We start from the raw sequence: 15879 nt of genomic DNA, 5'->3' as shown, positions 1-15879 counted from the left end.
AACCTGCACAGCAACTTCCCGACCACTATTCAGACCCACAAGGCGACCACCACCACCACATATGCTTTTTCAACTTTTCACTTCATAATGAATAAAGTTTCACTTGTTTGATTGAAATTCCAAGAAAAAAACTGTGCAAAGTGAAAAACCGTATATGGTGAACACCGGATGGAATCGTACGCACATAGGGTTCTGTATGGTTCCCATTGACTCCTATGTTTAAAAAAAAAAAAAAAAAAACGTATACGGTTCAATACAGTTTTTCACCTGGACCAAAAACTGTGGTAGACTGCGGTTTAGGGTACGGGAAAAAAACTGACAAAACCGTACAGGATGCAAAACGGACACAACCGGATGCATCTTTTGGCATCATACGGTGTTCAGTACGGTTTTCAGATTGAAAACGTATACGGGAACTGTATTGCAAAAACGAGGTGTGAACGCCGCCTATCACAGAACATTCCATTTGTAACCTTTTATTCATTTAACTTTTTTTGCGGCTGCAGATTTTGCTGCCGTTTGACTTCAATGGGTAACAAAATCTCCTGCAGCAAACCCCCCCCCCCCCATCCTCTGCCCACTTACCGCCGCCGCCCCATCGCCTCCCCCCATCCCCGGTGTTATAATTACCTGTTCCTGGGGGTCCGCGATACTTCTGGCTCCTGCGCTGCGTAATGACGAGTGACGTCACAGTCAGTGCGCACAGTGACAGCGCAGGATGCCGACGGAGCCAGGAGTATCACGGACCCCCGGGAACAGGTAATTACAACACCGGGGATGGGGGGAGGCGATGCGGCGACGGCGGTATGTGGGCAGAGGATGGGGGGGCGGCGGCGATATGTGGGCAGAGGATAGGGGGGGACGGCGGTCTGTGGGCAGAGGATGGGGGGCGGCGGCGGTCTGTGGGCAGAGGATGGGGGGGCGGCGGCGGCGGTCTGTGGGCAGAACTCAACCTCTATACCCTGCTGTACAGAACTCAACCGCTATACCCTGCCGTACAGAACTCAACCGCTATACCCTGCCGTACAGAACTCAACCGCTATACCCTGCCGTACAGAACTCAACCGCTATACCCTGCCGTACAGAACTCAACCGCTATACCCTGCCGTACAGAACTCAACCGCTATAGCCTGCCGTACAGAACTCAACCGCTATACCCTGCCGTACAGAACTCAACCGCTATACCCTGCCGTACAGAACTCAACCTCTATACCCTGCCGTACAGAACTCAACCGCTATACCCTGCCGTACAGAACTCAATCGCTATACCCTGCCGTACAGAACTCAACCTCTATACCCTGCCGTACAGAACTCAACCGCTATACCCTGCCGTACAGAACTCAACCGCTATAGCCTGCCGTACAGAACTCAACCGCTATAGCCTGCCGTACAGAACTCAACCTCTATACCCTACTGTACAGAACTCAACCGCTATACCCTGCTGTACAGAACTCAACCGCTATACCCTGCCGTACAGAACTCAACCGCTATACCCTGCCGTACAGAACTCAACCTCTATACCCTGCTGTACAGAACTCAACCGCTATACCCTGCCGTACAGAACTCAACCGCTATACCCTGCCGTACAGAACTCAACCGCTATACCCTGCTGTACAGAACTCAACCGCTATACCCTGCCGTACAGAACTCAACCGCTATACCCTGCCGTACAGAACTCAATCGCTATACCCTACTGTACAGAACTCAACCGCTATACCCTGCCGTACAGAACTCAACCGCTATACCCTGCCGTACAGAACTCAACCGCTATAGCCTGCCGAACAGAACTCAACCTCTATACCCTGCTGTACAGAACTCAACCGCTATACCCTGCTGTACAGAACTCAACCGCTATACCCTGCCGTACAGAACTCAACCTCTATACCCTGCTGTACAAAACTCAACCGCTATACCCTGCCGTACAGAACTCAACCGCTATACCCTGCCGTACAGAACTCAACCGCTATACCCTGCCGTACAGAACTCAACCGCTATAGCCTGCCGTACAGAACTCAACCGCTATAGCCTGCCGTACAGAACTCAACTGCTATACCCTGCCGTACAGAACTCAACCGCTATACCCTGCCGTACAGAACCCAACCGATATACCCTGCCGTACAGAACTCAACCGCTATAACCTGCCGTACAGAACTCAACTGCTATACCCTGCCGTACAGAACTCAATCGCTATACCCTGCTGTACAGAACCCAACCGCTATACCCTGCCGTACAGAACTCAACCGCTATACCCTGCTGTACAGAACTCAACCGCTATACCCTGCCGTACAGAACTCAACCGCTATACTCTGCAGTACGGAACTCAACCGCTATACTCTGCAGTACAGAACTCAACCGCTATACCCTGCCGTACAGAACTCAACCGCTATACTCTGCAGTACAGAACTCAACCGCTATACCCTGCCGTACAGAACTCAATCGCTATACCCTGCCGTACAGAACTCAATCGCTATACCCTGCCGTACAGAACTCAATCGCTATACCCTGCCGTACAGAACTCAACCGCTATACCCTGCCGTACAGAACTCAACCAATATACCCTGCCGTACAGAACTCAATCGCTATACCCGTACAGTGCAGCTATGAAGCAAGCGCCATAAATGTACGGAGCTGTGCGTGACGTAGCGTGCTCCAATGCCATACATTTATGGTGCATGTCCTTAAAGGGTAAAGCAAAAGCACCAATGCTTAAATCTATACCACCATATAGGCCAGGCACAGGCAACCTTCGGCACTGCAGATGTTTTGGACTACATTCTCCCATGATGCTCTTACAGCCAAAATATTGCCAAAGCATCATGGGAGATGTAGTCCAACACATCTGCAGTGCCGAAGGTTGCCTGAGCCTGATATAGACAATACTACAAGGGGCTACAAGTCCCCCTTTTAAAGGGGTACTCCACTGCTCAGCATTTGGAAGAAACTTCCGAACGCTGGGGTCGGCACTGGGAGCTTGTGACGTCATAGCTCCGCCCCCTCATCATGTCACACCCCGCCCCCTCAATGAAATTCTATGGGAGGGGGCGTCACGCCCCCTCCCATAGACTTGCATTGAGGGGGCAGGGTGGGATGTCATGAGGGGGCAGGGCTAGGACGTCACGAGGTCCCGGCTCAAGCGTTCGGAATAGTTTGTTCCAAACGCTGAGCAGCGGAGTTCCCCTTTAAAGGAATGTCCCCATTTACATTGTCTTTTCTTCTGTTCTATGACATGGCTGCCAGGGACCTGTTCTTCTGTGACGGTACAGGAGAACATGGTTCACCGAGGACGGAAATATATTCTGTATCCTAAATATATCCGGCTCTCTATGTTCAGCCGGACTCTATTCACATTCCCCTTCACTGCATTGTTTGAATTCCATTCCTCTTCCCCGTCTCTATACAAGCAGACCTTTCATAGGGGCCCATGTGCAGAGTCACTGTATTCTGCTGCATCATTACTAACACTGACAGGACACAGACTCGTCTCTACTGTATGGGACACACCAGTCAGTTATATAGTATATGTCAGTTATAGTAGATACACGTCTATGGGGGGGATGTACAAATAATGGCTCTGGTATGTGTTTTTTATTTTATTTTTTTGCTCCTTTTTTGCACTGTTGGCTTTTTAAAGGGGAACTCCACTGCTCAGCGTTTGGAACAAACTGTTCCGAATGCTGGAGCCGGCAGCTCGTGACGTCATAGCCCCACCCCCTCAGGACGTCATGCCCTGCCCCCTCAATGCAAGTCTATGGGAGGGGGCGTGATGGCTGTATCAGGGGAGTGGGAGCTCTAGCAGGGGACTCTGAACTGTAACAGGGGAGCGGGGACTGTAGCAGGGGTGCGGGAGCTCTAGCAGGGGACTCTGAACTGTAACAGGGGAGCGGGGACTGTAGCAGGGGAGTGGGGACTGTATCAGGGGTGTGGGAGCTCTAGCAGGGGACTCTGAACTGTAACAGGGGAGCGGGGACTGTAGCAGGGGAGTGGAAAATGTAGCAGGGGTGTGGGAGCTCTAGCAGGGGACTCTGAACTGTAACAGGGGAGCGGGGACTGTATCAGGGGAGCGGGAGCTCTAGCAGGGGACTCTGAACTGTAACAGGGGAGCGGGGACTGTAACAGGGGAGCGGGAACTGTATCAGGGGAGCGGGAGCTCTAGCAGGGGACTCTGAACTGTAACAGGAGAGCGGGGACTGTAGCAGGGGAGCGGGGACTGTAGCAGGAGAGCAGGAGCTCTAGCAGGGGACTCTGCACTGTAATGGGAGCGGGGACTGTAGCAGGAGAGCAAGAGCTCTAGCAGGGGACTCTGAACTGTAATGGGAGCGGGGACTGTAGCAGGGGAGTGGGGACTGTAGCAGGGGTGTGGGAGCTCTAGCAGGGGACTCTGAACTGTAACAGGGGAGCGGGGACTGTAACAGGGGAGCGGGGACTGTAGCAGGGGAGGGGGTGCTCTAGCAGGGGACTCTGAACTGTAACAGGGGACTGGGGGCTGTAGCAGGGGAGTGGGGACTGTAGCAGGGGTGTGGGAGCTCTAGCAAGGGACTCTGAACTGTAACAGGGGAGCGGGGACTGTAGCAGGGGAGTGGGGACTGTATCAGGGGAGCGGGAGCTCTAGCAGGGGACTCTGAACTGTAACAGGAGAGCGGGGACTGTAGCAGGGGAGCGGGGACTGTAGCAGGAGAGCAGGAGCTCTAGCAGGGGACTCTGAACTGTAATGGGAGCGGGGACTGTAGCAGGGGAGTGGGGACTGTAGCAGGGGTGTGGGAGCTCTAGCAGGGGACTCTGAACTGTAACAGGGGAGCGGGGGCTGTAGCAGGGGAGTGGGGACTGTAACAGGGGAGCGGGGACTGTAGCAGGGGTGTGGGAGCTCTAGCAGGGGACTCTGAACTGTAACAGGGGAGCGGGGGCTGTAGCAGGGGAGCGGGAGCTGCAAAGAAAAAAAGAGAAAAACAAAACAGAAAGTCATACTCACCACCACTATTGCTGCTCCGGCCGCTCGTCACCCTCCTCTGCGCAGTCATCAGTGCTGGGAGAGTAAGGGACCTATACGAGCTGCCTCACGGGTGTTGCTAGGCAGAAGAAGTCTCCCGCTCTCCCTCGCAGATGGAGAGTCAGGTGGTCGTCTCAGCAGTTGAGTCATGTGATCTCTGTCACGGAAGTGGGGGGGGGGGGCTGTAGGAGGAGGGACAGCAGCCGAGACGGAGATGCCAGAACAGGGAGGCAGAAAAGGGTTTTCATTACATTTCACCATAGGAATAGTGGTGGAAGGAGTGTAAATTTTTTATGGATGTTTATTGCAAAAATTTAAAACTATGAAGGAGGAAACTAATAATAGATAAAAAATTATTAACTGAACTACTCCTTTAAGGTTTCTTTACCTTCATTAGTTTCACCGTCGTGACCATAATTTTTTGTTTTCCTCCCTGAGGACAAGAGGTTAAGAACAAGCGCATCAGGTCAGTATCTGTGTTAGTGCCAACATCTGTGTCTTTGTGATATATATATATATATATATATATATATATATATATATATATATATGCTAAAACAAAGCAATGGTGCAGCACTCCAATTCCGGTAAAAAAGATTTGTGTATTTATTCACCACATCTCAAAAATACAGCAACGTTTCAGCTCAACAATGGAGCCTTTCTCAAGCTTAGTGACAACTGCCAAGTAAGGGGTTTTTATACCCAATCAAGTGTATACAATCAACAAATAATTAAAACAATCCAAAGTGTATAATCCATAATCAATACAGTACAGTGCATTAATAAAGTGCTCATTCAAAGTATCACAAAGAGTACTATTATAATACATAAAGTGTTAGATGATTAAAAACATATACATAGATAAAAATGCTTGAAACTCTAGACTCATAGTTAATGACATAATTAATAATATGCAAAACATCTGTAGTAAACATGATTGTACATCGTAGTCGCATTTCCTTGGCAGCTCAAGACTTTGTGTTGCAGCTGCTGTTCCTCATTCTTACCAACAATTATTTTCTTTTTGATGGCCAGTTCTTTTTGCAGCGTGTGGGTACCGCCATGGGCACCAATGTGCCGCCCATGTATGCGAACCTATACGTTGCGAACATGGAGGAGGATGTCGTCTATTCATGCCACCACTTCAGACATTGTCTGGGGTGGTGGCGTTTTATCGACGACATCTTCCTCCTGTGGTCTGGCTCAGAGTCTGAACTTTTTGATTTTTTCCAATTTTTAAATAATATTGATACTAACATCAAATTTACAGGGAAAGCATTAGCTTTCTTGATGTGATGGTTCATAGAGATGGCAACAAGTTGGGGACATGTTTATACACTAAACCAACTGACAAAAATACACTCTTACATTTTCGCAGCTGTCATCCCAGACGTATGATAGAATCCCTACCATACAGTCAGATGTTGAGGGCAAGGAGGATTGTTGATAATGTTACGGCACTGCGAACCACTTTGGATAATATGACTAATAACTTCCGTGAGCGGGGGTATCCTACATCAGTCATTTCTAAGCACAGAGAGAGGGTTGAGACCCTTGATAGGGAGACTACACTCAGACCCAAACCGAGAATTATAGAAAAGAGGATTCCATTTACATCTAATTATAATGTACGCAGTGGAGCTATTTCACGAATAATCAACAGACATTGGTACATTTTACAAAATAGTTTTGCTAACATTCAGGAGTTCAAGTCTAACCCATTGATGTCTTATAGGAGGTCAACTAGCCTAAAGGACAAATTGGTAAACACAACGGTATTGAAAAAGAAGGCGGGGGACAAACATTCCTCACCAGTAGGAGGTTGGGCTCATACCCCTGTCTTTCATGCATAAATTGTACACAAATAATGAAGGGCTCTAATTTCAAACATCCCCAAACAAATTATACTTATGCACTTAGATACTTCTTGACCTGTGATTCTACATGGGTCATTTATGTACTAATGTGTCCATGTCAACTTTTGTATGTCGGACAAACCACTTGGAGCCTCAAAACGAGGATCAACAATCATAGGTACTGCATTAGACGTAAGAAAATGGACCTACCGGTATCTAAACACTTTAGTGAGATGCAACATGATGAGAAAGATCTTCGCTTTATGGCCATTGATCATGTCCCCATCCCTAGTCGGGGCGGTGACAGACTGGCTTTACTTAGAAAGAAGGAACTTTGGTGGATACACAGGTTAAATTCTTTACGTCCACATGGTATGAATGCTGAGTTTAACACGATCTAGGAACTTTTGCATGTCCTGAGAGCCCAGGATCATATTTACCTCTATTCTAGGCATATTATGTGACTATTGCTATGCCTTTATTAACATTTATTTATTTGTTTATGCTTTCAGATTGTTACAACATTTGAACAAGACGCAGGAAGAACATCACACGCTCTGAATCTTTGCATTTGTTTATTCTGTTTTGTTTACTTTAATAAGAACAGTACATTTACAATGATGGTGGTGGCACTATATTTAGGCCTTAAAGTGGATTAATTATCTCTTCTTCAGACGTGCACATCCACGGGTGGTCATGGTTGCAGGTCAGACTTGTGGTTGGTGCAGGTGTCTGGGTCAAACATAATTGTTTGGTTACATTTATTTTTTATTATTTTTTATTTATTCCATTTTGGTGGTCTACCCTAGAATAGGTTGGCATGCATGAGGGATGGTGTGTTACATGTGTCCTAGCAGGTGCTGCTGGAATAGCGGGCACACTCCCGTTTTGGCTGTAGGTGGAGTTGCTCTGGGGGTAGGGGACCTTTGTTACCCTCTGCACCAGAAAGACTTCTGGTGGTGTTGGTGGGGCTTCTTATGAGGTAGCTCAACCAGTACCCTACAAACCAGGGAGTTAAGTGACACACACACCAGTCCCTTTGCCTTCAGCTGGAGGTCATGTGATCACAAAACGTACTTTATCTTACTATTTTGTATTTTTTTATTTGTTTTACTTTTGTTGAATTATTGATTTGTTGATGGTGTTCATATTTATTTGTTTATTTTATTTTTTCATACACATTTTTTATTTGTATTTATTTTATTTATTTCTATTATTTTTTTTATTTTTTTTTTATTATTTTTTTCAGTAGTTTTGACCCAGAGGATTCCTGACCATCCCTTGGTGTCCTCTTCCTTTATGACCCTTTATGTGGATGGTGTACATTCTGAATTTATACTAATTGAATTCTTATATACGGTAATCATTCTTTACACAAAATATAATATAATGTTTTTTCACAGATTTTTTATGTCTTTAATTTTGAGTACTTTGCACAGGTGTCCTGTAATGCACTATTTAGTATTAGTTATCTTTAAGCATTAACTTTCATTTCTAGTTAATATCACGCACTAGTGATGCCTCAGTATATGTAATGCCACATCCACCATATGTTACTTCATTTACCTATTATGATTTTCCCGTTCCGGACATCTGAGACAGCTTGTTAGCGTCGGAGGTATCCGAGGTAACGGGTCAGCTGACATACAAGTCATGTGCTTCAGCACATGACTCGTTTGTTTTGTTTTCTGCCGCATGCGTCCGGCGAGTCAGTACGAGCCGGCCGCGTCAGGAGGTTGGCGCATGCGCACAGCCGAACACCACAAGCCGTCAGCGCCATTAGACTTACAGAGCGGGTGAGTTCTTCCATGCGACTACGATGTACAATCATGTTTACTACAGATGGTTTGCATATTATTAATTATGTCATTAACTATGAGTCTAGAGTTTCAAGCATTTTTATCTATGTATATGTTTTTAATCCTCTAACACTTTATGTACTATAATAGTACTCTTTGTGATACTTTGAATGAGCACTTTATTAATGCACTGTACTGTATTGATTATGGATTATACACTTTGGATTGTTTTAATTATTTGTTGATTGTATACACTTGATTGGGTATAAAAACCCCTTACTTGGCAGTTGTCACTAAGCTTGAGAAAGGCTCCATTGTTGAGCTGAAACGTTGCTGTATTTTTGAGATGTGGTGAATAAATACACAAATCTTTTTTACCGGAATTGGAGTGCTGCACCATTGCTTTGTTTTAGTATCTGGTTGGCCTTGATCGGGCCTGGGATGCTTGGCACCCACTACATTTTTCTGAGTTGTGCTGCAATATTTTTTGTATTTATATATATATATATATATATATATATATACCTAACAGGTCATTAGTGTATGTTATGACCATAATGCACAAGCCCACTAGCCGCATCACTGCCACCTGTGTGTAGTGGGTCCCTAACATAAAGTTACAAGGCGGTGACCAACACCTCTGCAACACCAGTGCCCATAAAGAGTACATCCCAGTGGTAGAGCAGTCCCGATGCTGCCCGACCTAGTCCCAGGCTCTGGGCCACCTCAACCCCGCAGGCATGGTGCCACAGCATCAAGGGCCGCTGCACAGCACCACACTAGTTTGAACAGATAAGAAAGCTCACTTATCATATACCCCTATGCAGTTTCTGGCCAAATAGGCCTGGGCTGAGGGGGTGGGGCAGAGTGCTGACCAAGTAAAAAAAATGAGGGGGATAGAATTCACAATAAGACATCGATGAAGAAAAATAGACGTACGACCATGTACATCTACAAAAATCCTGTGCTTCTCAAAGTACATATGAAACTAATAAGGCATTATTACTTGTTATGATTATAAGGTGCAAGCCGGCTAGATAATTCACCACAGCATTGAGGCTGCTCTGCCACTGGGTCGTTCCCCCTATAGGCACTGGCTTCGTGGCAGTGGTGGTTGCCGCTCAGTGCCACACCATTTTATGTTAGGGACCCGCTACACACAGGTGACTGTAACGTGGCTAGTGGGCTTGTACTTTATGATCATAACATACTCTAACAACCTGTTTGTGTATATATATATATATATATATATATATATATATATATATACACACAAAGTGGGGGGGGGGGGAAGTATTTAGTCAGCCACCAATTGTGCATGTTCTCCCACGTAAAAAGATGAGAGGCTGTAATTTTCATCATAGGTTTACCATGACAGAATGGGGGAAAGAATACAGGAAATTGGTAAATTCCTCAGTGAAATAAGTATTTGGTCACCTACAAACAAGCAAGATTTCTGTCTCTCACAGACCTGTAACTTCTTCTTTAAGAGTCTCCTCTGTCCTCCACTTGTTACCTGTATTAATGGCTCCTGTTTGAACTTGTTATCAGTATATAAGACACCTGTCCACAACCTAAAACAGTCACACGCTAAACTCCACTATTGCCAAGACCAAAGAGCTGTTGAAGGACACCAGAAACAAAATTGTAGACCTGCACCAGGCTGGGAAGACTGAATCTGCAATAGGCAAGCAGCTTGGTGTGAAGAAATAAACTGTGGGAGCAATTATTAGAAAATGGAAGACATACAAGACCACTGATAATCTCCCTCGATCTGGGGCACCACGCAAGATCTCACACTGTGGTGTCAAAATGATCACGAGAACAGTGAGAAAATATCCCAGAACCACACGGGGGGACCTAGAGAATGACCTGCAGAGAGCTGGGACCAAAGTAACAAAGGTTACTATCAGTAACACACTACGCCGCAAGGAACTCAAATCATGCAGTGCCAGACATGTCCCCCTGCTTAAGCCAGTACATGTCCGGGCCCGTCTGAAGTTTGCTAGAGAGCATTTGGATGATCCAGAAGAGAATTGCGAGAATGTCATATGGTCAGATGAAACCAAAGTAGAACTTTTTGGTAAAAACTCAACTCGTCGTGTTTGGAGTAGAAAGAATGCTGAGTTGAATCCAAAGGACACCATACCTACTGTGAAGCGGGGGGGGGGGGGGGGGGGGGGGGGGGTGGAAACATCAGGCTTTAGGGCTGTTTTTCTGCAAAGGGACGAGGACGACTGATCCGTGTAAAGGAAAGAATGAATGGGGCCATGTATTGTGAGATTTTGAGTGAAAAACTCCTTCCATCAGCAAGGCCATTGATGATCAAACAGCATGACAATGATCCCAAACACACCACCAAGGCAACAAAGGAGTGGCTTAGTAAGAAGCATTTCAAGGTCCTGGAGTGGTCTAGCCAGTCTCCGGATCTCAACCCCATAGAAAACCTTTGGAGGGAGTTGAAAAGCGACAGCCCCAAAACATCACTGCTCTAGAGGAGATCTGCATGGAGGAATGGGCCAAAATACCAGCAACAGTGTGTGAGAACCTTGTGAAGATAGAAAACATGTGACCTCTGTCATTGCCAACAAAGGAGATATAACAAAGTATTGAGAGGAACTTTTGTTATTGACAACATACATATTTTCCACCATAATTTGCAAATAAATTCTTTAAAAATCAGACAATGTGATTTTATGGATATTTTTTCTCATTCTGTCTCTTATAGTTGAGGTTATAACCTATGATGAAAATTACAGCCTTTCATCTTTATAAGTGGGAGAACTTGCACAATTGGTGGCTGAATAAATACTTTCCCCCCCCCCCCCCCCAAAAAAAAAAAAATATATATATATATAACAACTGTGTAGAAAGAGGAGCACCGTGATAAGGATTCGAGATCCGGCTGGGTGCTCAGCTCCGGGAACAGACCAATTCCCAAACAATAGCAACTGAAGGTAGAAGCGGCACTCCAATCTTGATTGAATCAAACTGTGTTTTTATTCACACATCTGTGCAGAACAGCAACGTTTCGGCTTAGCAATAAAGCCTTTCTCAAGCTTGAGAAAGGCTTTATTGCTAAGCCGAAACGTTGCTGTTCTGCACAGATGTGTGAATAAAAACACAGTTTGATTCAATCAAGATTGGAGTGCCGCTTCTATCTTCAGTTGCTATATATATATATATATATATATATATATATATATATATATTCCACAAAAATCAATATATATATATTTGTTTTTCCTTGCACATAACGCTTGCAGTCCATTCACACTCATCAGGTAATCACACAAAAAGTGAGTAAAAAACGCAATAGTGGAGGGGTCCAGTCCATGCTGCAATACTAACAGATGATATCCATGCCGTTTTTTTTTTATAATTCTTACCTATGTCAGGTAATTTTATCATGTGACCATTGAGTCTCTATTTTAATTGCATGTTTGACTGTTGAATTTAGTCTACGTTTAAGCTCAAGAGAGAGCGAAACGCGTCAGATTACCACAGTCCTGTGATGTCTGTTTCCTTGCTATGGCATGAATAAAAAGTGATCTTTTAGAGCATACCTGGTGCCGGACAATCCTTCATTTTCATTGGAGGCCTCAAGCCTAAAGTCTGCAGCCACAAAGTAAGATAAAGTCATCTTCATGTCAATTGTCAACTCAGTCAAGTCAAGTCTTCTATATAGTCACCGTGGCACTAAAGTGTCTCTACCTACTGCAAGTCCCAGCAATCCTGTGAGGTCCCCCTGTGTCACTGGTCCCCTCCTTGGGATATCGGCTGTATTGCGTATACTGTGTCACTTGTCTACCCTCAGTAAAGATACCATTATCCGTAACTTGGCGTCGGTGTCTTCATTGCCCCCCGTGCCTGGCCCAGGACCATTGGTATTACCTTCGGGTGGTTAAGGCTAAACCACGCCCTGGCATCACGTCAAGAAGGGGTTAATAACATCTGCCCCTTGGGTTATAACATCTACCCTGCATTGCACCCCCCTCATGCCACAACCTTTGGCATCACGAACAGGATACAGGTGTGCGCCATTTGCCACAAGTCCTCCCCCCTAGTCTGAACTGTGTCCAATACTATTTGCAAAATTTGCAGGCCAATGCGACAGAAGTTTGCGCCAAAAAGTGTACAGAACTTTGTCATAGAAATGTGTTTTAACCGTGGCGCTTGTGAAATAGAGGGGGAGGTGAAGAAAAGTTTGCTGCCCGTTATTTGGAAAACTGCTAAAGTCACACAAACTATGTGCAAAATTAGAACAGAAGCCATGTTACGTTATCCAGCATTGCCTGTACCTGAACAGGTTAAAGATGCGCCGGAGAAGCGCGAGAAAATATCCCGCGCTGGTCAACGTCCCGCCCCCTGGTGTGGAAATTATGTCAGTGTGGAACTGTGAAGATCCGCCCCTTGTTGCCAGGGGAGCGGAAGTCAGCGCTGCACCGTTGACGTCCTTCCGGCCGGCAGCCATTTTCTTGGAGCCCAATATAAAACGGACCATGTTGCCGGAGCTGTACAGTATATCGGAAGACGTAGAGGGGAGCAACATGGCAGAGCGAGTAGAAGCGCGTGTGGATAGGGGATAGGGGATAAGATGTCTAGGGGCGGAGTACCCCTTTAAGCTAACAATCGAGTTTACAAGTTTTTATAGCCTTAGCTGAATGGCAGCAGTTTTTCCAATGGTTTACAGCTTCAGTCTTGAACTATTGACCCTCCATTCCCTTCACTTATACAAGTGTCTCTAGTCCTGCAAAAAACTTATTTACTTAACCCCTTATCAGTGAGAGGTAGGTTACCCCTGGGTTCCCTGTAACAGCAAAACACAACACTATGGAAAGTATAAGTATTGCCGCTCCTAATTGTGCGTTGCGTGCTATATAGTAAAGCACATGAAAAGCTTCTTCGCGGTCCCTTAACGTGTTCGTTTTGCGGTTACATGAGGCCCTGCATGCATTGGTCTTTATTCTTACAGTAGAGAAGTCATTAATTATAACTTTTTGTGAATTGGGACATTTAAACTTGCTTTTTTTTATTTTTTATTCCAATCTAAATTTAGTAGGAGTCGGAGTCGGTGCATTGTTTTCCGACTCCGACTCCAGGTACCCAAAATTTCGTCCGACTCCGACTTCACAGCCCTGCTGGGAACTCCTTCAGGACTCTTGGAAAACCATTTCAGGCGACTACAGCTCATCAAGAGAAGCCCAAGAGTGTGCAAAGCAGGAATCAAAAGGAAGAACCTAGAATATGACAGAAATATGGCAAAACTACAATTCCCAGCATGCCCGGACAGCCGAAGGCTGTCCGGGCATGCTGGGAGTTGTAGTTTTGCCACAGCTGGAGGCACCCTGGTTGGGAAACACTGGGATAGAGTTTATTATTCCTGTCTGTGGATCGAACAGACTTTTGGCGCTGGATGTTTTCTCAATAATTGTTACTCTGGTTTGGCTGTAACCTGTCAGTGATGACTTTAGGACCGGGAAGGTTTTGTCTTGTTATGGCGTATGGAATCCATATGTGATGTCCACTGCCCTCTGTGTATGCAAATACATGAAATGGGCACTGTCACCAACTTTATTTTTGGATATGTTGTAGTACTTATGTGCTACAACATATCGCTAATATACTTTTATTTATTTTATTTTTTTAATTAAAATGCTTTAATTTACATTTGAAAACCGGCCACTAGGGGTCTCCCTCCTAGTGGCCGGCTGCAGCCTGGCGAGAAGTCACGCCTGAAAAAGGACCGATGCGGCCGGGCACCGGTCCTTTTTCATTCAGCCTGTGCTCGCTCCCTGCCTGTCAATCAGACAGGCAGGGAGCGAGCGCATTGGCTCCCCGGCCACTGGCTGTGAGGCCACTCCTCCCACACATCACCGCCGCTGTCCCTGCACGCCCGCTGCCGGACTCTGCAGTAAATGTAATGGGGAGGGGGGGGGGTGTTGTGGGGGAGGGAACTGGGTATGCGGGAGGGGGGTTTGTGATGGAGGGAACGGGGTATGCGGGAGGGGGGGGGGGTTTGTGATGGAGGGAACAGGGTATGGCGCGGGGGGAGGGAGACGGAGGGGACGGGCTAGCGCCGCATGTAACTAATAGTTTATCTACACAGGGTGCCTCCAGCTGTTTCAATACTACAACTCCCAGCATGCCCTCACAGCCAATAGATGTCAGGGCAAGCTGGGAGTTGTAGTGGTGAAACAGCTGGAGGCATCCTGTGTAGATGAACTAAGGGCGGAAGTCCCCCCCCCCCAGCAGGCATCAGTGACGTGGTGCCTGCTGGGGAAGTCTGCCTGGTAGCAAGGACACTGCCAGGCAGACAAAAAGCATTTTTAATATAGTAAAAATAAAAATTAAAAGCAGGGAGGGGGTTAGGGATAGATTGGCAATAGGCAGGGACAGAAAAAAAAATAGGATGGTGGGAGCTACTCTTTAACCACCTGACTGCCTCGTCCTATAGAAAGAAACACATCAGGCTGAGCCTCCATGTTTATGGGGGACAGAGGAGGGAGCAGAGATCCTGGGCGGCAGCCAATAATCTCTATATACCATTCATTCCATACAGGGTTACAGCGCAGAAAGTGCTTACAGCGTCTCCTCCCTCCTTCCTTCCTGTGCTCAATGCTTTTCTCTTCTCTGGAGATCCTATATTCTGGTTATAGGGTAAGACTTTATGCTAAATATATATATATATATATAAATTGTTTCTATACGGGGGGGGGGGTTACACTGATCAGGGATATTAGTTATTAGTTGTCGTCCATGTTCGGACCGTTACATTTCACTATTGAAATACACGAGGAAAGAATCATAAGACACGAGACGGGACAGGCTGCGGTTATGTAACTTTACAGTAAGTCATATCCTATACCGTGCAAGGTGTAAATGAGTCTCTGAGCCTCCGTCACATCTCGCTGCGATTATTTGTTTTAACCCTGTCCTGCCCGGTCAGTTGCAGCTTGACTTAGAGTCCTGTGATTGGTAAAAAAAAATAAAAAATGATTGCCTTTTTGTTTAATCATTTTGTAGCCGCTGCGGTTTGATCTTGTCTGTTCCCGAGATCTATGGATTTTTTTGTAAGTTGACTTGTTGTACCCACAGAGGTGGTAGATGTCGCAGGCTAGCTGGGCGTTGTTGTTCCCTAGGTATGTAGATGGTAATGAGGCAGGGTAGTGAAGGTAACCTGATTGTCCCCTGTGAGGCCAACAATCCTTTTCGTCAAATAAGTTGTCTGCTTAGTGTG

General features: G+C 46.0%; 1 protein-coding gene across 3 annotated transcripts in view; it reads left to right on the top strand.

Annotated features, from left to right (window-relative positions):
- Positions 1-5433: 5433 nt before the first annotated feature.
- Positions 5434-15879, top strand: part of LOC130358174 (NACHT, LRR and PYD domains-containing protein 3-like) — a 123383-nt gene continuing 112937 nt past the window's right edge. For 2 of the 3 annotated variants that reach the window (XM_056561038.1, XM_056561035.1), the window contains exon 1: positions 15128-15299. The gene's annotated coding sequence lies outside the window, so the exon portion shown is untranslated. Of the gene's footprint in view, positions 5451-15127; positions 15300-15879 lie in introns of those variants that run through there. The other variant, XM_056561036.1, reaches the window with a different exon arrangement.

This window comes from Hyla sarda, chromosome 2 (genome assembly GCF_029499605.1).
Source record: "Hyla sarda isolate aHylSar1 chromosome 2, aHylSar1.hap1, whole genome shotgun sequence".
Lineage (NCBI taxonomy): Eukaryota > Metazoa > Chordata > Amphibia > Anura > Hylidae > Hyla > Hyla sarda.
This window is presented reverse-complemented; position numbering and strand designations above follow the sequence as displayed.